Here is a 25746-nt window from a genome sequence, read left to right as displayed (position 1 = left end):
GGATACTTGGAGAAGAAAATCAAAACACAACTCTGACGCACAATCCGGCATTCCTTCTGGCCTTATTCTAGCTTTGCACCATGGGGAGTGTTTCTACACTTTTATTATTTCTTCTTATATCTTCTGGTTTCCTTATGGTAGGAGAGAGGACTTGGACATATCTTAATCTTTTTGTTCCAGACGACTGGAAGGCCGTAGAAACCTTCTTTCTATTTTGCTCTCTGTTGCTGAGTGAACCCTAGAAGAGGAAAGGAAGTATTGGGATGGAGAATCTTCCAAAGGATTTTGATGTCAAACTAGACACAATGGAAGTTAAGGGATACAGTATCAAATATCTTCATATTCCACAAAATCACTGGTTCAACCAAACATGGCCATGTTATTAAGTGTACTTGTATAAGATGTTTTCTGATTTTATTAACACATTGTGGTAGGTATTAGGACTGTTCACAATCTGGGGCAATGACTGGTGTGCGCTTTCCTACTATCAGCCTCCGATGTGGCCAGATTTTACCAATGAAATATGAGTGGAAGTGATATCCACCAAGGCAGAAGCTCTAGTGAAAGTCGCTCAGTCATGTCCGACTCTGCAACTCCATGAACTATGCAGTTCGTGGAATTCTCCAGGCCAGAATACTAGAGTGGGTAGCCTTTTCCTTCTCCAGGGGATCTTCCCAACCCAGGATCGAACCCAGGTTTCCCACATTGCAGGTGGATTCTTTACTAGCTGAGCCACAAGGGAGACCCCATTCTCCACAGGATTTATCACATCCTGAAATGTTTTAGTTTATTTTCTGTCTACCCTCCCTGGTCGCTTGCTCAGTCGCTTTTGTCGTGTCTGACTCTTTGCGACCCTATGGAATTCTCCAGGTAAGGATGCTGGAGTGGGTTGCCATGCCCTCCTCCAGACCTTCCCAACCCAGGGATCGAACCTGTGCCTTCTGCGTCTCTGGCTTTGCAGGCGGGTTCTTTACCACTGAGCCACCAGGGAAGCCCAAACTTTCCTGGTGGCTCAGACAGTGAAGTATCTGACTACAGTGCTGGAGACCTGAGTTTGATCCCTGGGTCGGGAAGATCTTTAGAAGGGAATGGCAACCCACTCCGGTATTCTCACCCACCCCACTCCCCCAGAAAAGGGGCCCCAGGAAGCTCTGCTGCTGCTGCTGCTGAGTCACTTCAGTCGTGTCCGACTCTGTGCAACCCCATAGACGGCAGCCCACCAGGCTCTCCCATCCCTGGGATTCTCCAGGCAAGAACACTAGAGGGGGTTGCCATTTCCTTCTCCAATGTGTGAAAGTGAAAAGTGAAAGTGAAGTCACTCAGGCGTGTCCGACTCTTAGCAACCCCATGGACTGCAGCCCACCAGGCTCCTCCATCCATGGGATTTTCCAGGCAAGAGTACTGGAGTGGGGGTGCCATTGCCTTCTCCACCAAGAGGGTCTAAGGGGCTAGCAAATCTTGGCCACATCATGGTTTCCCTCTGTCACAGAGCCTGGCAAAATTATAGATATTAGATACTTTGTCCGCCTAACCTACCAGAGAAGTATGATAAAAACATGGAAACAGCATTCCTAGAAAGTCCACAGTGATCAGAATGAGAAAATAAACTTGTAGTTTTACACTACTTGAATTTTGCGGTTGTTACATTAAGTCAAGATTCTTCAAAGAAACAAAGCCAATAGGATGTAAATGAAGAGACTTATTTTAAGGAACAGGCTCATGCAGTTGTGGGATCTGGCAAGTACAAAATCTGAAGGGCAGGCTGGCAGGTTGGAGATCCAGGTAAGAATTGATATTAGATTCTTGGGTCTAAATCCACAGGGCAGGCTAGCAGGGTGGAAACTCAGGCAGGATTTCAATTCAAGTGGTGAGGTAGAATTCCATCTTCCCCAAGAACCCTCAGTTTTTGCTCTTAAGGCCTTCAATTGATGGATTGAGATCTGCCACAGGATGGAGGATAATCTGCTTAGAGTCAACTGTTGCTAATACTACTTACATCTACAAAATACCTTCAAAGCAACATCTGGAGTAATGTTTGATAAAAAAAACTTGGCACCATAACCTAGTCAAGTTGACATGTAAAATGAACTATATAGTCGCTTCTGCTGCTGCTGCTAAGTCACTTCAGTCGTGTCTGACGTTTCTACTGTACTGTAATTCAGCTCAAACGGATTGAAAAAGCATTTGTTGTAGAACTCTTAGAAATTGCAAAACAATATCTAAAAATAACAATTACTTGTATCTTATTATAAAGATCTGATATAAACATTTCACTGTACTTTCTTTCAATCATTTTCTTATACAACAAAATTTTTTCCTCTACATTTAAAAAATTAGTAGAAAGCATTGTATAGTGCATTAATGAATCCTTTGGTACCTGAATAGTTTATATGAATAGAAAGCAATCCAGTATTATATGACCTTTGCTAACATCTAATGTATTAATAAAAATAAAAATTTCACTAGATATATGCATACAACTTGCAGAACCAATAGTATTCATTTAACACATTTAGTTTTTCCAACATTTAGCCCTTGACTACAAATTCAGCTAACCCTGCTAGTCACAAAATATGCAAATTAAATGTCCTAGATTATTCTAACTATTTTAATCAACTTTTCTCACAGAGAAAATCCTCACATTATTATAATCATAAAGCCAAAAGACACTTACATTGAAACCATTTAAAAGTGCTAAATATAGTGAATTTCAATTTATTTTTCTGTTATCATTTTTTCTTATTCTGACTCTGATTTCTTATTCTTCCAAGAGCTGTAGTGTTTGTGTGCCTAAAGAGAGAGTTTGATTTTGGGCAGAAGATGATAAGTAAAGATTTAGGACTGGGGACCAAGTCTTGGGTGTATCTTCCAAGAAGATTCTACCTACATTTATTAGCTGGCTAAGCTGATCCTGTTTATAGATCTCATACATTATACAGTATTAGAATTTTCAACTGTAATCAATCCTACAGTTTTTAGTCTGTGTGGGCAGGGGAGGTGCACAAGTTTTATTATAATCATTATTTTATAATATAGCCTGGTAAATGTCTACCTTAAAATAATTGTTCTCAGTTTTTTAATATTACACATTAGATATAAGCCTTTTTCACAACTGCTGCTACTGAGAGGGTCCTGTTCAGCTAAATTCAAAGGCCATTTCTCAATTATCTCACTGGAATTGTATTTTTTTCTTTTTCTCAACTACTGAAATTTACAATGTTATATCATAAGTGTTGTTTTCATGTCTATAAACTTTTGAAACATAATTGTCATGTTAAATTTCTGTATAAATTTCTATGGTAAGAGTACAGCAAAGTTTTAACAAATTTTATCTGTATCACAAAACAGGTGATGTTCTATGGTGTTTCTTTGCTAACAATTTTCAACATACCTTTTCAAATTTGTTGGAATCTTCCCAACCAAGGAATTGAATCCACATCTCCCGCATTGGTGGGAGCATCCTTTACCACCTGGGCCACCAGATGTCTATCACTAAAATGAAAATGATTAAAAATGAGAGAAAAAATATTCAGATTTAAACAGTTAGATTTATACATAACTGAAAACTAACTTCAAAATTTGGAAAAAAATGTAAAGTCTCCTCTAAAGCTACACATTTTAGAAAGTAATAAGGAAATCATCAAAAGGAAATATTTAGAACTTGATAAGATCTAAAATTGATCTAGACGGGAAAATGAGCAAAAGAGACAGTACAGTACATTTTTCAAATGGAACATAGCAGTAGTAAAATATTGTCTTAAGTATACAAATTAAAGCAGTCTGGAAATGGTAGGAAAGAAAAATAGACCAATCATTAAGGCACATTAAAATTTTATATAAAAGATGATTTTTCAGCAAATAATGTTGGGACAAATATATAGATATTTGGGGATATTTGGGGATAAATGAGCAGATTATATTACTACCTCATGGTTTATACTAAAACAAATTTCAGAAAGGATAAAATTAAATGAATTTTTAATGAAGAAATAAAAGTGCTACAAGATGTTACTAAATATTTGTTTCTTGGGGAAGGACATGACTTTCTCAGTATTTTATATCTAGCAACAAAGGTAAAAATCATAAAGGGGAATATTAATGTTTTAACAGAAACATTTATAAAAACTTAAAAATATCTAAAAATAGCATTTGAAAGTTAAAGGTATAATCTTCAAAATTGTCAAGATCATGAAAGACAAGGAATGGCTGAGGAGTTGCCACAAATGGAAAGGAACCAAAGAGATACAACAACTCAGTGCAATGACATTAATAGAAAATGGAAAAATCCAAATGAAATCTGTACTTTAATAGAATTGTACCAACATTAAGTTCTTGGTTTTGATAACTGTTCTGTGGTTTTAAGACAACAAAGGGAAAGCTGACATAGGGTATATGGGAATTCTCTATTATTTTCACAATTACTCTGTACATATAAACAGAAAAGGTTGGGAGAAAAACACTGAAAGCAAAGGACAAAGTGTGAAAATTGTTGATAATTTTAAATGAGTTATGAAAGACTAGTATCATTAATGTAAAAAGATTTCCTTTACAACCTAAATGTCCATCAACAGATAAATAGATGAAGAAGATGTGGTATATATACACAAAAGAATACTATTCAACCATAAAAATGAAAGAAATTTTGCCATTTGTAGCAACATGGATGGACTTGGAGGGCATTATGCTAAATTAAATACGTTAGAGGAAGTCTCACACTGTAAGATCTGACTTATGTATGGAATCTAAAAGATACAACAAGCATGAAAACAATAAAAAAGACGCAGACTCAGAGAGAGCAAGCTAGTGGTTACTAGTGGGGAAGGGGAGAGGGGCAACTTAGGGACAGAGGACTAGAAGGTACACACTACTGGATATAAGTTGTAAGACAGGCTCAGGATTTATTTCACAACACAGGGAATATAGTCAATATTTTATTTAACTATAAATGGAGTTTAACCTTTAAAAATTGTGAATCACAATATTATACACTTGAAACTTACATAATATCACTGTATCAACTATACTTCAGATAGACTCCAGTAAGTCTGTATTCAAAAGGAATACCATAATAGAGAAATGATTCAATGAAACCCACAAATAAATCACATAAAAAATATAAATAAATAATGAACATATTAAAATGTGAAAGTGTTAGTTTCTCAGTCAAGTCTGACTCTTTGGGAACTCCTACACTATAGCCCACCAGGTTCCTCTATCCATGGAATTCTCCAGGCAAGAATATTAGAGTGGGTAGCCATTCCCTTCTCTAGGGGATCTTCTCGACCCAAGGATCAAACTCAGGTCTCCTGCATCGCAGGCAGCTCAGACGGTAAGGAATCTGCCTGCGATGCAGGAGATGCAGGTTCAATTCCTGGATCAGGAAGATCCCCTGGAGAAGGGAATGGATACCCATTCCAGTATTGCCTGGAGAATTCTTGCCTGGAGAATCCTGTGGACAGAGGAGCCTGGTGGGCTACAGTTCACAGGGTCCCAAAAGTTGAACATGACTGAGTAACAAAGCACACACACACATATTAAAATATTTCACCTCAAGTAAATGCCATTATTAAATACCATTTCATCCATAAAATTGGCAGACATTTTAAAATCTAAATATCCAGTCTAAATAAATAAATATCCAGTCTTAGTAGGATGTGGTGGTGGTGATGGTTTAGTTGCTAAGTATATAGCTTCTAAATACCTTCTAATATAATACTAATAAAATAGATCATGACTGATTCCTAAATGGGAAATTAGATAAGCATTAAAAGTGATATTGCAGAGTAAAAATTAAGGATATAAAATATTAATACTATTTTGATATGTAAAAATTCTGATATTAAGAATATCTTAGCCTTCATTTTTGTTTCCCTGAAAAAAAGCTTTAACTTTTTTATTTTTAAATTTCAAATTAGTAGAATATTACAGCCAGGAATATAAGAGAAACAAATCCTATGCAAACAAGACTGGAAAATAGAGGGGAGAAAAGCAAAAAAAAAAAAAAAAAAATTGTCCATTAAGTTGAGAAAGGGCAGAAGTAGGTGGATTAGAGTGATTCAGTAGTGGCCCTTGACTGGAGAAGATGCCAGGCATGGTGGATACCTGATAACTGATATGTATTAGGAGGAAACACAGATGAAAGATGTCAGGCTATATAAGGAAGCAAGAACTGGGAGTGTTAGACACAAGGCTTTTCACAATGTGACCAAAAATTGATAGACTTTTTTAAAAGTATTAACTTCACTGACTTCATCACTGTCATAATTATTAAGATCAAATTGAGGCCCAGAGAGATGAACTGACTTGCTCCAGACCACCCAACTAGAAAAGAATCCCTGCTCTAATTTGAATTCTAATCTACTCAACTCCAAGGCCTTTATCTCTTGGACCCATTTAGAAAATTTGGGGCATGGAACACCAGCATCAGAACGCAAAAAAATGAAGTGCTGCCTCCACCCAGTTTGGGGATCCAGAATTGCTGTTCCAACACATTTTTTGTTTTTTTAATGGCAATTTCTCAGATGGTGTTTAGGTGACGCTAGTGGTGAAGGTTGATGCTAAAGCTGAAGCTCCACTACTCTGGCCACCTGATACTAGGAAAACACCCTGATGCTGGGAAAGATTGAACGGAAAAAGAGAAGAGGGTGTCAAGGGTGAGATGGTTAGATAGCATTACCAACTGAACAGAGATGAATTTGAGCAAACTCTGGGAGGGAGCAAAAGACAGGGAACTCTACTCTTTGCTCTTTGGTAACCTAAATGAGAAGGAAATCCAAAAACAGAGGGAATATGTGTAAACTTAGAGCTGATTCATTTTGCTATACAGCAGAAACAAACACAACATTGTAAAGCAACTATACTCCAATAAAAGTTAATTTAAAAAATAAATAAAAGCTTACAAAAGGATATTTTATTTCATCAGTGATTTCACTCTTTCCAGCACAGCTGGACCATTTAAGATGTTTCCATCCCCACAATCCCTACACTGTGAAATCTGAAAAGACATTTCCTTATCTCCCTCCATTTGCTTTTTCAAACTCCCGAGTTTGCTGTTCTCCTAGTACTTTTAGTTTGAGACAATAATTAGGATTTCCTCTGCAGTCTGTCTCTTCTAGTTCAATAATTTTTACTTATGCTTAAATTCTACATTCCCAGTCACTGTGATTATCCACTTGGATTTTGACAATAATGACTGCAAAATCCATCACCTTTGTTCTCTTTTCAACTTACAGCTCACTATCCTCACGTCTTTTTTAATGTTTATTTATTTATTTTATTTTCGGCAGTGCTGGGTCTTAGTTACTGCACAGGCTTTTCTCTAGCTGTGGAAGGCGGAGGCTACTTTCTAATTGCGATGAGCAGGCTTCTCATTGCAGTGGCTTCTCTTGTGGAGCGCCGGCTCTAGGGTGCACGGATTTCAGTAGCTGTGGCTCCTGGGCTCTAGGACACAGCTGGGGCACACAGACTTAGTTGTCTTGAGACATCTGGGATCTTCCCAGATCAAAGACCAAACTCTTGTCTCCTGAATTGGCGGGTGGATGGTTTACCAGGAGAGCCCTCTTGAAGTCTTCATTCTGATTTATTTGCTTTTTCCTTGAAGTTCTTACATAAATATTCTTTCAGTGGGATAGATAAATAGAGGATATTCTTTGGTATCTTGATTATCTTGACTTTTTTTTTCTTATCCATACAATTAAATGTTATAATCGGGTTGCCATCCTTTTTGCTAACTAACTATTCCGTACCTGCTACCACTTTCTAGCTTCCGGTGTTTGATATGAGAATCAGATGCTGAATTGATTTTTTTCTACTTTCTTGCACCACAACTATCTAAAATTCAGTGGGTATTTTCCATTTTCATAATAAATTGTTAATTTATTTTTTGTTTCTCTTCAATTATTTTGTTTTCTTCTTTGGAAAACATTTTTTAACATACTGGATATCCTGGCTTCATTTGCCAAGACTCCTTTTCTTAATATTATTTATTGCTTTTCTTCAATTATTTTGTTTTCTTCTTTGGAAAGCATTTTTTAACATACTGGATATCATGGCTTCGTTCGCCAAGACTCCTTTTCTTAATAATGTCCATCTCTTGCTTTTTGTGTGGGTGTTTTGAGATACAGGTTTCACCCACCACCAGAAAGTACAGAGTTCCTATGAAACCTTTCATAGACAGACATGACATGAAATGAAGATAATCCCCCCACTTTCTAAATGTCCCTTTATGCCATTTTGTTTCTATGAAAGACCTACATTAGTATAGTAACAGCTTTTTTCATAAAAGTGAAAATTCTTTGAATTTCTTTTGGTTGGAGAAAATAGATACTAATGTAGATCTTTCTTGAAAGTAAAGTGGTGGAAACAGAGACTATCAGAAAGAAGAGCAATACCACTATTTATACCAAGCCCTATCTAAGGTCTTAGCTATGACCCCTCCCTTTTTTTCTTCAGACTAGTTGCTTTTTTAGTTCCCCAGTCATGTTTACAAATATAGACAGATTGAGACTGGCTTTTTTCTTTTCTTTTCTTTTCTTTTTTTTGGTATTTGACTCTTTTTAGGTGCTCTTTTGGGCTTCCCACGTGGCACTAGTGGTAAAGAAGCATCCTGCAAATGCAGGAGATGCAAGAGACTTGAGTTCAATCCCTGGGTTGGAAAGATCCCCTGGAGCAGGGCATGACAACTCACTCCAGTATTCTTGCTTGGGGAATGCCTATGGACATAGAAGCCTCATGGGCTACAGTCCAAATGGCCACAGAGTCAGACATGACTGAAGTGACTTGGTACACACACAGGTGATTTTCACATTAAAATAAAAATATTGTCTAGCTTCTCTTCAGTGTTGTTCCTCTGGGAGCCATCTGTTCTGTGTCTTGTTTGTTCATTCTCTGTCTGCTGACTCTGTTTGCCTGATCGGTGGATCTAAGGTCCAACGGTTCAGGTGCTGTAAGTGGCATCAGCCCTTTCGCTGGCAAGAAGCACAGAGGTCTCTACACATGTGCCCTGGGCCACACAAATGGCACAGAAGAAACCCTCTCTGCTTTACCATCTCCCAAACTACCAGGCTGGGAAAAGCTGGCGTGTGCCTGGCTTCAGGGGAAGGGGAGATCATTCACTTGTGGGACTTTGCCAAAGCTCTGAATATTCAAAACATGATCCTTAGGCTAGCAATAGCAAATTGAAAATAAAAAATGTTAGACCAGTAGCTGGTTAGTGAAGTTCAGTGATGCCCAACATGTTTGACAATTACGCCCACCAATCAGATTGGACAGAGTCATCTTAGAGTTTTGTGTTATGCCCCAGCACACATATATAGACTTGTCAGAGTGTATTATTTCTCATCGAATTCAACCCACCTACAGTGATGACTAATAATATAGCATACAATTAGCATAACTACTTGCCAATGCAGGAGATGCAGGTTCACTCCCTGGGGAAGGAAATGGCAACCCACTCCAATATTCCTGCCTGGGAAATCCCATGGACAGAGGATCCTGCTGGACTATAGTTCACAGAGTTGCAAAAGAGTCAGACATGATTTAGCAACTAAACAACAATAATGAAGGCAACAATGTATTCAAGGAACCCCAGGATTATAAAATCATCATGCTTCACATATAATTTGAGATTCAGAATTGCAGTAATACTTTCCAATGTTTGTAGGATTATGGAATTTATAGTATATAGTTTTTTGTAATGAACAGACTCTTGGGAAACCAACTTATAAAGCTTAGTCATTATTTCTGAAATGCATTTCAACTCAAGAACCTAACTAAATTTTCATCAATGATTGTCTTCAAATATTAAAAGAACTAGAAATGTAATAGGCTTAAAGCATCTTATGGGATTGAAATTAAGCTGAAAGACAGAAAAATAAAAGGTCAGAGGGTCTAAAAATCGATAGAACTTTCCAAAATGTACTCACAAAAGTTCTTCCTTCCTTCAATCTTATAGTTAGATATTATAAACCTCCCCATTGTTCTGCTTTTTCTTCTCCACAGAAAGGGTCATTTAATGATACACGTTAATTCATTTTGTTTTAAGATATTTCAAAAAGTCAAATTTGGGTCCTTTTTTCTATGTCAGTGTTAAGTAACCTAATATCTTTCATTCAATGATGTACAATAGTCATGTACAGATGTGATAGTTGGATCACAAAGAAGGCTGAGCACTGAAGAATTAATGCTTCAAACTGTGATGCTGGAAAAGACTTCTGAGAATCATTTGGACTGCAAAGAGATCTAACCTGCCAACCCTAAAGGAAATCAATGCTGAATGTTCATTGAAAGGACTGATACTGATGCTGAAGTTCCAATAGTTTGGCCACTTGATGTGAAGAGCCAACTCACTGGGAAAGACCCTGATGCTGGGAAACATTGAAGGCGAAAGGAGAAGGGGGAAACAGATGATGAGTTGATTCAATAGCATCACTGACTCAGTGGACATGAATTTGAGCAATATCCAGGAGATGGTGGAGGACAGGGGAACCTGCAGTCCAGGGGGTCTCAAAGAGTTGGACATGACTTAGTGACTGAACAACAGCAGCAACAAATGTATGTAATGTATTTGGTGATAGGATGTGGGGTCTGCTAGAATTGGAGCCTTTTGTAGTTTTCATAGACAAATGCAAAATGTCCCAGGATTACAAGAGCCCACACAAGGATGATAAAATACCAGATAAAGCCTAAAAGAAGATTTTTAGTCTTCACTCTGCCTATCTCTCTTGATAATGCCCCAATCATTATTTTTCATGGGATTTGAATTGTTTTGGTGATGGCAAAGGGATAATTATAAGCAATTTGAACATAAACAATAACTAAATAAAAATATGTTAATTAAAAAAAACTCAAACTAAATGTGCTACATTTTTCTGTCTTCTCCCATGAAACTGGTATGTAAACATTTCCTAATGTTTCTCAAGCCACCCTGGTCCATCAGTTCCTTCATACCATGTGACCTAAGAAAGACATTTAGCAGAGCTCCTCTTGGCAGTAAAACATGATGCGTTTGCATTCTCCATATGATCCCTTAAACCTTGGGACAATTAGTACCAGAACATTCCACGGTCTTTGCAGCACTCAAAATCAAGTGTACACGAACATCCAGTGCACATGGAGCATCACACCATATTTTAGTCCCTGATTCTCTGGATATGTACCTATACTCTTTAGGTACAGATATCATAGCTTCCACGGGTGGAAAATAAGAAAAAATAGAAAGATAGGAAGGCAAGTTTGGTGACGTAACCTCTCTCCACATCTCTAAGCATATCTCTTTTGTTATATGGAAACAGATGCTTCAGGCAAAGCGGTACCACACTACACAGCATACGTCTCTCTTCTGCTCCTCTATTACTAATCTTCAGAGTCTAGAAACATTTCCTTGCCCCCAAATTTATTTCCTGTTTCTACTTTTCTCAGTCTCTACACTCCCTATGCTGCATTTATTCAAGTTGAGACTTCAGTCTGTATTATCTAAAGTACTGAAGCTGGGAAAACCTATAGAATATATCTGAGTTCAGATTCTTCTTCTTACTATGAGAAATTTGTAGTCCAGAGAGGAAATTTCATTTCACAAGACCATACTTTAGCCAGCACTACTTCCTGAATCTTCTAACTTTCACCCAATTTCTTTTTCTACTATCCTCATGCATTGTCATAATGCAAAAAATATGAGTTAACATATGCTCTATCATGCAAAAATAATTTGTAATTATAATCTTATAATTTTTTTAAAGTAGGATTTAGGGATCTCACTCTCAGGCTCCCTCTTCCACTCCCCAAAAGTCTAGTATAGAAGTAATTAGAGAGAAAATTACCCTCCTGATCTTCAATATTTATTGACATTTAGAAAGATTTGACCCAGAAGAAAGATGTCTTTTCTCAGGAGCACAATCAGTTTAGTCACTTGAACTCAACAGATACTTTGGAAGGCTTACCTCAACCATCAAGTTCATGCACATTGGAGATATAAACAGAAAGCAAACAACTTGAAAAGGGACAATTCTCTTTGAGAATTCAACTTCTGTTCACGTAAAAGACATTACCTCACAAATAGGAGCTTATTTCCTGCTTTTTGTTAATAAGGGAAGCCAATGAAGTCCTTGGGGATGAGAAAGAATGAGTGGAAGAGTTCTCTGGCAAGGTTACCTAAGGGATTTGGCTTCTCAACAGTGAAAATAGGCCTCAACTCAATAAATTATGCAGATTGGGACAGCTTGAGTCTCAGCCTTCCTTGATGGAGTCATGTGGGAAAGGACTGATGCCTAGACATCAGAAATCAAGTGATTGCCTTTATAACTCCCTATTTAAAACACTGCTAAGAGCAATACCTGCAGTAGACTCTAATGTAAAGCTGTGGGACACCAGTCAAATTGACTTCAGCAGTCATTTTGACTAGTTGAAAATGACTGATGACTTCAAAGAGCATCACCATTTGGAAAAATGCTACTTCTTTTTAATTAGAAAGCACTATTTAAAAAATGGCTTGCAAGGAGAGATTCAGTGGCCTATAAATTTGCATATGTTATGCATGAATTCTAAAGTCATAAACCTTCTCTGGGACTCTAAGGGGTAGGGGGTGGGGTGGGCACCCTCCTTTCAAAGGTTTCTGGTGTCTCAGTTTGTAGTTAAGGAAAATTAAAGGAGCACAATAAATAAAACCATGAGCTAATATCAGTTAAGTGGCTAGTCATGAGAAAGAGAGTAAATATTTTAGGCTTCAGGGAGAATTCAAAACTCCAAAACAATGGACCAAAAAAATGTCAACTGTAGTAAGAATTGATGTAAAGTCATGCAGTTTGGCTCTAAATGTTCATTGTTTAACTACAGCTTAAAGGAGTCTTAGCCAGTGGAGTCTTTATTTCTTGGATAGAAGTAAAATTTCTACAAGAGAAGAAGCAGTTATTTCCATTTTTATTCTTGAACTTCTCTAAACTCTACCTCATGCACTGCAATGATATATATATATATATATATATATATATATTTTTTTTTTTTTTTTTAATAGGCTCTAGTGGTAAAGAACATGCCTGTCAATGCAGGAAACATAAGAGACATGAGTTCAATTCTTGGGTCATGAAGATCCCCTGGAGGAGGGCATGGCAACCCACTCCAGTATACCTGCCTGGAGAATCCCATGGACAGAGAAGTCTGGTAGGCTACAGTCCATGGGGTAGCAAAGAGTTGGACTTGACTGAAGTGACTTAGCACACACAACATTTTACATATATTCCCAATATTCCCCTAGGTAGTGTTATTTCTATTCACATTTTGTAGATGAGGGAACAGACACTAGAACATTAGACAGTTTGGCTGAGATTACACAGGGAATAGATGGCTGAGCTGGAATTCAACCCAAGCAGACCTCTGCTAGAGCCTGTAATTGGAAAGCAATAAGTTTAGTATCAAATTTAAAAAAGCAGTTATATGAGGAACAGTAGAAACGATTAAAACATTGTATTTTGCTTAAAATATTGGGAAGAATTATAACCATTTTCTTCACCCATTGGAAAAGCTACAACACGAAAGAAGAAATTATTTTAGGATGCAGAACTAGAATCAGTGAATAAAAGTGACAGAAGCTCAGATTCTGAGTGAAGGTGATTTTTATAGCAATTTGGCTTATCAACAAAGAATGATGGCCTATCATGACAAATAGTGATATTAGCAAATGGTTTCAGCTAGAGATTATTGCTAGGTTCTCAGAGAATTATGTGCAAGTGTTAGTCGTTCAGTCCTGTCCAACTCTTTGCAAACCCATGGACTGTAGCCCACCAGGCTCCTCTGTCCATGGAATTCAACAGGCAAGAATACCTGAGTGGATTGCCATTTCCTTCTCCAGGGGATCTTCCCAACTCAGGGATCGAATCTGGGTCCCCTACACTGCAGGCAGATTCTTTACCGTCTGAACTACCAGGGAGGCAAAGGAAATTCAGGCATAAGACATATTAATATTAGAGTTGATGAAAAAAAAGGGGGGGAGGGAGATTTTTTCCTTAAAAATATAATTTATGATAGATGATTCCTAAGCTTTCTGGTTGAGCAAACTTTCAGTTGACTACCCAAATGTTCTTCTATATACTGCTTATTTTTTAAACATATAGATACTTTAACATTGGGATGAGTACCTGCACCAAGGAAAACAATCGGTAGGAAAATAAAAAACACTACAGCCATTAAATAAATACCCTCTCCCTAACCATAGACTCGTCTTGTTGTGGGGTGAGTCCTAAGGAGCAAAGGATGGTGAAATCTTTTACCCAAAACTTACAAGGATGCAGGAAATATCAGGGTTAGGAGGAATGCAGATATCCCTCCTAATTAGGAACTTGCACTTGAGAGTGAATTTTGAATGGGTTTTGAAAATCTTGGAATCAGAAAGGAACAAAACTGGAGGCAGTGATGGAGAGAAGGGCTAGCCAAGAGGTGAGCAAGAAAGATTGGATTCAGAGGAAACAGAGAGGAGAACTAAGCACTGCTGGTTTTCTAAAGTGGGGCTTTTTCTGTGTGCAGCTACATGAGAAATTACAGCATTTCTGGACAATGAGTCAGATTACTAGTATTGTTTTTGGCATTTTTTGTCCAAAAGAAGGGAGTAAACCTAAAATAAGAGATCTGTAGGGGTTTCTAAAATGGTGAATCAATTAATTTATGTTATTTGTTTTGCAACCAATTTGAGGCATTACAAGAGATATAAATGCAATTCAGCCTCCTTTGCTTACCCCCTTCCTTTTTATCTGTGAAATATATATAAATTATTCTAAAATAGATGGAATTAAAATTAATAAACAGAAATATCAATTAAACAGAGTCAGGAGATTGGAAGGGAGAGCTCTCATGCCCTGAGACAATGGCAAAGCACAACAAAAGGAAAGACTCCTGTCCTGGCCAATAAACTCAGCCAATAAAAAGCCAGACTAGTTGCTTACTCCCAACTTCTTTTTCCCCTCTATAAAAGAATCCTCCTTCCCTTGCTTTGTGGTATTTGTATGTGGCTCATCATAATTGCAGATCTTGAATTTACAGTTCTCTGCTGATCCTGAATAAATCTGTCTTTGCTGGAGAAATATCTGGCAGTCAGTTTGTTTTAGGTCAGGAAGTCCCAATTTTTTATTTTTAAATTAAATCCACATTGAGACCCATCAACAAGATTGGCAAAACAAAAAAATTATTATTGCTAAGAATCATTCTTCCCCATGCCCAGTGTGGTATAACAATATTCAGCATTGAATCCCAGAAAAAGAAGAAAAGAGCTAATTCTAGTTCTCAGTCCATTGAGATCACCTCTATTAACAATTCTTTCTAAGTCCCAGTACCCATATGAAAGCGTGGAGCTCTGCAGCACACCCATTACTCCAGGAGGAGAAACATGAGAACCTGCCCAAAGCTCCTAAAGCTTACTGCCCAAGTGCCATAGGGCGGTGCCCTCCAATACCTTTTGCGTGGGAAGTCTACAGTACGAATTAAACACAGACAGCAATATTTTTTCAATCATTATTGCTTCCTGGCTGCCTTTCTTCTTCTTTTCCTTCTGTCTTATCTAATTTCAAAAAAGAATTTGTAATACCTTGAGAAAAAGAAAACAAAAAACAAAAAAACACTGATATAGCAAGACCAAACTTCTTTAAACCAGAGGAAAGGGCAAAAGGCTTGTTATGAAGGATTGGGTAGGAAAGTGGCATTTGAATACAAGTGCGCTTCCCAGGTGGCTCAGTGGTAAAGAATCTGCCTTCCAACGCAGAAGATGCAACAGACGCAGGTTCGATCCCTGGGTCAGGCAGATCCCCTGGAGGAGGGCATGGCAACCCACTGCAGTATTCTTGCCTGGAGAATCGCATGGACAGAGGAGCCTGGTGGGCTACAGTCCACAGGGTCACAAAAAGTTGGACACGATGTAGAGACTGAACAACAACAACAATAACAGCAAATGCATATAATGCCCATATTGCAAGTTCTTGGTATATGCTGGTGACGATGATGAACAAGGGGACAGGTGAGCAGAGAGGCAGGCACGGAGCTGGGTTAGGGATCTTCTTTTCCATATAATTGAATGTAGGAGATAGAGGAAAAGTCTGAAGGAGCAGTCAGAGACAACTTAGAACTCTAAAGCATTTGTAACTGGGAGAACAATGGTACTACTTATAAAATCAGGGCTACCAGCCAGTGGTAAATTGAAATTTGAAAGGGAACAGAAAACAACTATGGAGACATGGTACATCTCACCTTTCCAACACAAATACTTGGTGCCATCCAGCAGAACTCAGAGCTCCAGGAAAAAGCCAGCAGTCCAGTCTTCAGTGACCTTATGGTCTTAGGACTCTAGCTCTTCACTACTCAAAATATGGCCTCAGGACTAGCAGTATATAAGCCGTTTGAAGCTTGTTAGAGATGCAATATCTTGGCTTCTCTGCAGACTAACTGAATCAGAATCTGCATTTTAACAAGATTCCACGGTGATTAGTATGCAAAATACCTTTAAACAGGCCCTGCTCCAGACTACATTGGAAACAAGAAGAGGAAATGTCAGTTAATTGGAAGGCCGAATCTCAATTGTTTACTTGTTAGACTGTAATCTGATTAAAGGAATTTTGTTTGTTGGCTACATGAATAAATTAAAGAATCATATAACAGAGTCTCATTCTGCCTCAGTCTGTTCTATTTCCACTTTATGGACCCTTTATAGATCTGGAGAAGAGATTACAAATAGGGGATGTTATATTGTTGGAACTATATAGGAGCTGAAAGAGTTATATTTAAATTCCACAAAATAATAAAAATTATCACTAAGTGATGGCATTTTCCCTTATTAAGAGAAGATGGCTTGGCTCTTAGCAATATGTTCAGGTTTTGAAATAAAAACCCTTTAATTTAGTTACTCAAACCATATGTTATATTTTACTTAGAAAATTTGCCATTGTAAACCATGCAGTTTTCTTTCAAATGCTTCAGGTACAATATATACTAGAGCTCTATATAAAGCAAATTTCCTTGACATTGGTAATTTAGAAAACATTTTTATTAAAATGCCACACCAAAACATCTGGAACATCTCAAAGTCATTGTGGAAGTATTTATTTTGGTTGTCACAGCAAATCACCTCTATTACATATTCTGCAATGCATTCAACTTTGATTCATAAAGATTACTTCAGAAACAGTTCATGTTTTTCCTCCTACATAAGAGAATAGAAAAAATTAAATATGGATATTAACTGCTAGAACTAGATTTGGGAGGACATATTGGATTAATCAATATGTAGCTATCACTTCATATTTTGTTTTAAAGAGTGAAAAATCATTATCCATATTTATCTTCTACATAAATGAATACCTAATTCATTCGTTCATTAATTCAAGAGATATTTATTAAATATCTACTATGTGTAAGTGTCCTAGATCCTGAGCATTGGGCTCTGAAGATGCAACAAAGAGCTGGGAAACACATATTAACTTCCCCGAGGTAGCTTACAGAAATTTCACAGATAATGTACAATGACAAATATGAGAAATATACATGATGCAATGAGACTGAAGGATTTGCAGTCACACTCCATGCATGGTTCGTTTGAAGCCATTCTCACATCACTTCAACTTCATTTGGAAGGCATGGGATTGGGTTGGGTGAAGTAAAACTTTACTCAAGTCCAATAACTGTCTCCATAGAGATGATCTCTTTTAAATGCCTCTCCCACCTTCCAATTTTGAAATATTACTGAGAAATTTGTTGAACTGAGAATCACAAAGCTTATTCGCAACTATTACCTTTGCAGATCTGCATAGGTCATCAACACCTCACTCAGGAATGTGAGGGCACTTAGAGTTTCTTGTTCTCAGACTTTGGTTATCAATCAACACTAACACAAAAGAACATCAGGTCAGCATTCTGTTAAATATGCAAAGCTTTTGGCCTTGTATACATTTAAAAAGGAAATAAATTCTGTTCATCATTTTCATCAGGGTATACTTACTATCTTATTTTATATATTGCAGTTGCATCCATAGTGTCTTCTAGGACCTTTTAAAAAATATGAGTGCTGACCATATGCCAATTGAGCAACAAGAACTGACATACATCTTACATAGTATTGTGTAAGGATGGCAGTAAATATTGTGTTGGCCAAAAATTCATCTGGGTTTTTCTGTACCATCTTATGGAAAAAATCTTAATAAATAAACATACATGTACTACAAGTGACAAGCAATTTAAAGAGAAAAAAATAAAGCACATTTAGGGGTTGAAAGTGATGGAGGGAAAAGGGTTGCTTTTCATACTGAGTGGTTAGGCAAAACTGCCATGAAAATACACTACTTGAGCAAGAACTTGAATAAACTGAAGGAGGAAATCATGAAGATAACTTGAGGAGGAACCTTCCCGGCAAGACAAAATGCCTGAAGTGGGACGATGTCTGAAGAGTTCAAGAAGACCAGCATGTCTTTCACTGAGTAACCTAGAAAAGAATTAGTAATAAAAGATGTGTCAACAAGGTGATCGGAAACCAGATTAAACAGAACCTGGTAAAGCCTGGTTAAAAACTTTGAATCTTATTCTGAGGAAAATGGAAATTCTTAGAATGTTATGAACAGAAACATAACTTCAAACATAACTGATTGAACTTTTTAAAGGATTCTCTTGGCTGCTGCTTTGACAATTAACTGAAGAGGGTAAAGTCTAGCAGGAAGACCGGTTAAATGATCATCCACCTGAGAGTTAGTGCACTTGGGTAATGACCGTGGAAATGGTGAAAAATGATTAGATTCTGGATATATTTTGAAGATAGAGCTGTCAGGATTTGTTGATGGATATTGTAGTAGGCTGAATAATAACCACCCCAAAATATCAGATCCTAGTCTCTGGTTCCCAGATGTGTTACTTTTTTGGAAAAAGTGTCTGTATAGGCATAATTATTGGTTGAGATTCTGAGTTTTATTTGGTGATGGAACAGGTTACCTGCCTCCTCCCAGTAGGAAAGGTACTGGGGGGAGAGAGGGCGGGTGAAACATCTGGGGCATACTCCTCACGGTCTAGACCCTGAGTAGGGCTTGGTTGAAAGATAAAAATTCCAACCCAGTCAAAAGATGCTGGGTGGGAGGCTGGCTGAAAGATGCCAGGGAAACTGCCTACCCAGTGAAAAGTTACTGGGTAAGGGGGCTCGATTGGGAAAAAGTTGAGAAATACCTGGGGCTCAGTTGAAAGATGCCAAGGTTGCTCTGTTGTAGGGGACTGAATGGTCTTGGCTGAGTGGTTAAATAAGAGGCTGATCTGACACTTTTCCTCAATTTGACTGCCATTATAGAATTTGTTAGTAGAAAAGTTTGAGGAGAATATATGAGAACTTTGCTCTGAAGAAAAGGGGAAAATTCCTCCTGGCCAGTCTCGCTTGTCTCAAGTGACTGAGAAATTTATGGGAGTGGTGGAGGCCTAGTCCTCATGCTGTGCGGTGGTCCAATAGGGAAACCCACTCATTAATTAAAATACTTGTTTATCCTGGAGTCACACATTAGAACTGGCCATTCAGTGACCTGAACAGCCACAGTGGTCTTAGATTGCTGGAGGCAAAATCTGAGACACTTAAGACATGCTGAAACAGCTCTGGGGGGACTCCTGGAGGAGTTAAGCTCAAAAGCAGCACATGGACCCACTACACAAGTTCACTAGTGATTTTTATCCCTAACAAATAGAGCTTAAAATGGGAAACAAAGTCTCTCAAAAACAGAAACAAAAGGGTGTCAGAAAGCCAGCCTCTGACTAACACTGCAGCCAGATTCATGTACAATACATACGGAGTTCATACTTGCAAGTACCTAGTTAATTGGAGAAATCATACTAAAAGAGATCTCAACCTAAAATGGCCAAATCAGGGTTCTTTTGATATTCTAAAATTGATACTTTTGTGCATACAATCAGAAAAGCCTGGCCATGCTTACTTTGACTGTTATCTAGATGCTTCTAAAAGAGGAAATGATAGAGTAACTTCTTTAGAGGACATCAACAAGAAACTGCTTGAAACTACATCAGAACTAAAAAAGGCTGCTAGCACTGACTCTGCCAGGTCACAGGTCTAATGGAACTGGGAAGCCACATTTGGCATTTATGCTGTCAACTGCAAATTGGCATTGCCAACGACTGAACAAAGGCATTTGCCATCTGCCAGCATGGAGATGGAACCCCACGCTGCTATAGCTATTGACCTTCAACAGCCCCTGAGGGAGTTCAGGGTGGAGTGAGGCACTCTGTGCCCCAGGGAATCTGGTGGGACAGGTCTTTAGATAGTTGGATGTTTTCAGGAACAGATTTTATGATCTCGTTCCTTACATCTCCACATAGCTAGAGAAGCATTAAACCACTTCATGGTGACATCAGATCCTCATGGATAACAAAAAACCTTTTGTAAAATGAGTGCTTCATGGTATTGAACTCCCCCTTCACCAAAACCTTATATATTGGTATCTGAGATACTGTCTCCCAGGCTTCAGTCCTTATTTGCCCCAAATAAAACTTAATTCTCAACTCTCAAGTTGTACATCTTTTTTAGTCCACAGTGACATTTGGTTTTTGATTTCTGGGTATCGTTTTACCATCTTTTTAGTGCACTCTTGCCACTCGGCTTTGATTTCTGGGCATCTCTTTAGGCCTTTTGTTTCATTTGGAGTTTGACTCCTGGCTGGTGAAGTTTTGGTTCAGTTTGGTTTTGTTGGTTTGGTTTGAGCACACAGATATCTGGTATAAACTGCTCGAGCTAACGTGGGAATTGCTCAACTCTAAGGCTCCACACCCAACCTGGGAAACCCTAGGGAGAAAAAACCTATTTTTTTGACTAGTCAGTCTATAGCTATGATCCAATGACAAGAAAAATGGCCTAAAGAATTAGATGTTTATTGACATAGGATAAGAAAATGAATTAAAGTACTCTTACGTCCAGAACTTCCTCCTGTAATCAAGAGCCTGGGGCTGCTCAAACTAAGACCCTCCACTTCCCCAGAGCAATAATCTGCCCTTGTTCTCTGGGCCAATTTGAGCACTATTTCATCTAAATTTCGGCTGCAAAACTATGACCACTAAAAAACACGATTTTTGACAATGTGGTCACAATATTCTTTAAACTCCAGAGAAAGTGTCAAGAAAAAAATTATCTCTTTAAGAATTCTTGCCCTGAGGAAAAAACTCCTCCTATACCTTTAAACAGAGCTCTCTAGATTACCTATCTAGAACATCTTATCACTAATTTCTGAAACCAAAAGAAAAAAATAAAAGGGAACAAAGCCTTTTAAAATCTAATTCCAACTGTTGTTTACAGCTAGTGAGTTTTGTGTTGTGATATGTGATTCATAGGGGCTTTTCTGGTGGCTCAGATGGTAAAGAATCTGACTGCAATACAGGAGACCTAGGTTCGATCTCTGGGTCAGGAAGATCCCCTGGAGAAGGAAATGGCAACCCACTCCAGTATTCTTGCCTGCAGAATTCTATGGACAGAGGAGCCTGGCGGGTTACAGTCCTTGGGGTCACCAAGAGTCAGACTGAGCAAGTAACACACAGGTATAATTAAGTTAAAGACTTTGAGATAAAGTGATAATCCTGAATTACCCAAGTGGGCCTGAAGTGCAATCATAAATGTGATAAGAGGTAGAGGGAGTTTCCATAAGCATAAAAAAGAAGAGGTAGCAAAGTAACCATGAGGCAGATACTCTGAGACTCTGAGGGCTGTGGCCACAAGTCAAGGGGTGCCAGGAGCTACCAGACACTGGAAGAGGCGAGGAACAGATTCAATCTAGCCTAGAGTTGCTGAATTCTTGATTTGGGCTCAGTTAAAAGGCAAAATGATAGGATACTGAAAGAGGAACTCCCCAGGTCGGTAGGTGCCCAATATGTTACTGGAGATCAGTGGAGAAATAGCTCCAGAAAGAATGAAGGGATGGAGCTAAAACAAAAACAATATCCAGTTGTGAATGTGACTGGTGATAGAAGCAAGGTCAGATGCTGTAAAGAGCAATATTGCATAGGAACCTGGAAAGTTAGGTCCATGAATCAAGGCAAATTGGAAGTGGTCAAACAGGAGATGGCAAGAGTGAATATTGACATTCTAGGAATCAGTGAACTAAAATGGACTAAAATGGGTGAATTTAACTCAGATGACCATTATGTCTACTACTGTGGGCAAGAATCCCTTAAAAGAAATGGAGTAGCCATCATGGTCAACACAAGAGTCTGAAATGCAGTACTTGGATGCAATCTCAAAAATAACAGAATGATCTCTCTTCGTTTCCAAGGCAAACCATTCAATATCATGGTAATCCAAGCCTATGCCTCAACCAGTAACGCTGAAAAGCTGAAGTTGAATGGTTCTATGAAGATGTATAAGACCTTTTAGAACTAACACCCTAAAAAGATGTCCTTTCCATTATAGGGGACTGGAATGTAAAAGTAGGAAGTTAAGAAACATCTAGAGTAACAGGCAAATTTGGCCTTGGAGTACAGATGAAGCAGGGCAAAGGCTAATAGAGTTTTGCCAAGAGAATACACTGGTCATAGCACACACCCTCTTCCAACAAAACAGGAGAAGACTCTACACATGGACATCACCAGATGGTCAACACCGAAATCAGATTGATTACATTCTTTGCAGCCAAAAATGGAGAAGCTCTATACAGTCAACAAAAACAAGACTGGGAGCTGACTGTGGCTCAGATCATGAACACCTTATTGCCAAATTCAGACTTAAATTGAAGAAAGTAGGGAAAACCACTAGACCATTCAAGTAAGTAAACCAAATCCCTTATGACTATACAGCAGAAGTGACAAATAGATTTAAGGGACTAGATCTGATAGAGAGTGTGCCTGATGAACTATGGACGGAGGTTCATGACATTGTACAGGAGACAGGAATCAAGACTCTCCCCATGGAAAAGAAATGCAAAAAGGCAAAATGGTTGTCTGAGGAGGCCTTACAAATAGCTGTGAAAAGAAGAGAAGCGAAAAGCAAAGAAGAAAAGGAAAGATATTCCCATTGGAATGCAGAGTTCCAAAGAATAGCAAGGAGAGATAAGAAAGCTTTCTTCATTGATCAATGCAAAGAAATAGAGGAAAACAACAGAATGGGAAAGACTAGAGATATCTTCAAGAAAATTAGAGATACCAAGGGAACATTGCATGCAAAGATGGGTTCGATTAAGGACAGAAATGGTATGAACCTAACAGAAGCAGAAGATATTAAGAAGAGGTGGCAAGAATACACAGAAGAACTGTACAAAAAAGGTCTTCATGACCCAGATAATCACGATGGTGTGATCACTCACCTAGAGTCAGACATCCTGGAATGTGAAGTCAGGTGGGCCTTAGAAAGCATCACTATGAACAAAGCTAGTGGAGGTGATGGAATTCCAGTTGAGCTATTTCACATCCTGAAAGATGATGCTGTGAAAGTGTTGCACTCAAAATGCCAGCAAATTTGGAAAACTCAGCAGTGGCCACAGGACTGGAAAAATCAGTTTTCATTCCAATCCCTAAGAAAGGCAATCCCAAAGAATGCTCAAACTACTGCATGATTGCACTCATCTCACACGCTAGTAAAGTAATGTTCAAAAGTCTCCAAGCCAGGCTTCAGCAATACATGAACTATTAAATTCCAGATGTTCAAGCTGGTTTTAGCCAAAATCTGCTGGATCATCGAAAAAGCAAGAGAGTTCCAGAAAACATCTATTTCTGCTTTATTGACTATGGCAAAGCCTTTGACTGTGTGGATCACAATAAACTCTGGAAAGTTCTGAAAGAGATGGGAATACCAGACCACCTAATCCACCTCTTGAGAAACCTATATGCAGGTCAGGAAGCAATAGTTAGAACTGGACATGGATTAACAGACTAGATCCAAATAGGAATGGGAGTACATCAAGGCTGTACATTGTCACCCTGCTTATTTAACTTATATGCAGAGTACATCATGAGAAATGCTGAGGTGGAAGAAGCACAAAATTGCAGAAAGTGAAGAGGAACTAAAAAGCCTCTTGATGAAAGTGAAAGAGGAGAGCGAAAAAGTTGGCTTAAAGCTCAACATTCAGAAAACTAAGATCATGGCATCTGGCTCCATCACTTCATGACAAATAGATGGGGAAACAGTGGAAGCATTTGCAGACTTTATTTTTTTTGTCCTCCAAAATCACTGCAAATGGTGATTGCAACCATGAAATTAAAAGACACTTACTCCTTGGAAGGAGTTATAACCATCCTAGATAGCATATTAAAAAGCAGAGACATTATTTTGCCAACAAAGTTTCGTCTGGTCAAGGCTATGGTTTTTCCAGTGGTCATGTATGGATATGAGAGTTGGACTGTGAAGAAAGCTGAGCACCAAAAAATTGATGATTTTGAACTGTGGTGTTGAAGAAGACTCTTGAGAGTCCCTTTGACTGCAAGGAGATCCAACCAGTCCATCCTAAAGGAGATCAGTCCTGGGTGTTCATTGGAAGGACTGATGCTGAAACTGAAACTCCAATACTTTGGCCACCTCATGCAAAGAGTTGACTCATTGGAAAAGACCCTGATGCTGAGAGGGATTGGGGGCAGAAGGAGAAGGGGATGACAGAGGATGAGATGGCTGGATGACATCACCGACTCGATGGACATGAGTTTGAGTAAACTCCAGGAGTTGGTGATGGACAGAGAGGCCTGGTGTGCTGCGATTCATGGGGTCGCAAAGAGTCGGACACAACTGAGTGACAGAACTGAACTGAACTGAAACACTACAGGGCAAATAGATGGGGAAACAGTGAGAGACTTTATTTTTTTGGCTCCAAAATCAGGCTGGATGAAGCACAAGCTCAAATCAAGATTGCTTGGGGGAAATATCAATTACCTCAGATACACAGTTGATACTACCCTTATGGCAGAAAGTGAAGAGAAACTAAAAAGCCTCTTGCTGAAAGTGAAAGAGGAGAGTGGAAAAGCTGGCTTAAAACTCAACATTCAGAAAACTAATTTCATGGCATCTTGTCCCATCACTTCATGGTAAATAGATGGGGAAACAATGGTAATAGTGAGAGACTTTATCTTCTTGGACTCCAAAATCACTGCAGATGGTGACTGCAGCCATGAAATTAAAAGACACTTGCTCCTTGGAAGAAAACCTATGACCAACCTAGACAGCATACTGAAAAGCAGAGACATTACTTTGCCAACACATGTCCATCTAGTCAAAGCTATGGTTTTTCCAGTAGTCATGCATGGATGTGAGAGTTGGATGGACTATGAAGAAAGCTGAGCCCTGAAGAATTGATGCTTTTGAACTGTGGTGTTGGAGCAGACTCTTGAGAGTCCCCTGGAGTGCAAGGAGATCAAACCAGTCCCTCTTAAAGGAAATCAGTCCTGGGTGTTCATTGGAAGGACTGATACCGAAGCTGAAACTCCAATACTTTGGCCACCTGATATGAAGAACTGACTCATTGGAAAAGACCCTGATGCTGGGAAAGATTGAAGGTGGGAGGAGAAGAGGACGATAGAGGATGAAATGGTTGAATGTCGTCACCAACTCGATGGACTTGAGTTTGAGTAAGCTCTGGGAGCTGGTGATGGACAGGGAAGCCTGGAGTGCTCCAGTCCAGTCCATGGGGTCACAAAGAGTTGGACACGGCTGAGTGACTGAACCGAACTGAAACAGATTTTGGACATCTGGTCTCCAGGACTATGAAAGAATAAATTTCTGTTGCCTTCAGATACTAAATTTGAGGTAATTTGTTAACAGCAGCCTCATGAAACTAA

The sequence above is a fragment of the Muntiacus reevesi genome, chromosome 9 (genome assembly GCF_963930625.1).
Source record: "Muntiacus reevesi chromosome 9, mMunRee1.1, whole genome shotgun sequence".
Lineage (NCBI taxonomy): Eukaryota > Metazoa > Chordata > Mammalia > Artiodactyla > Cervidae > Muntiacus > Muntiacus reevesi.
This window is presented reverse-complemented; position numbering follows the sequence as displayed.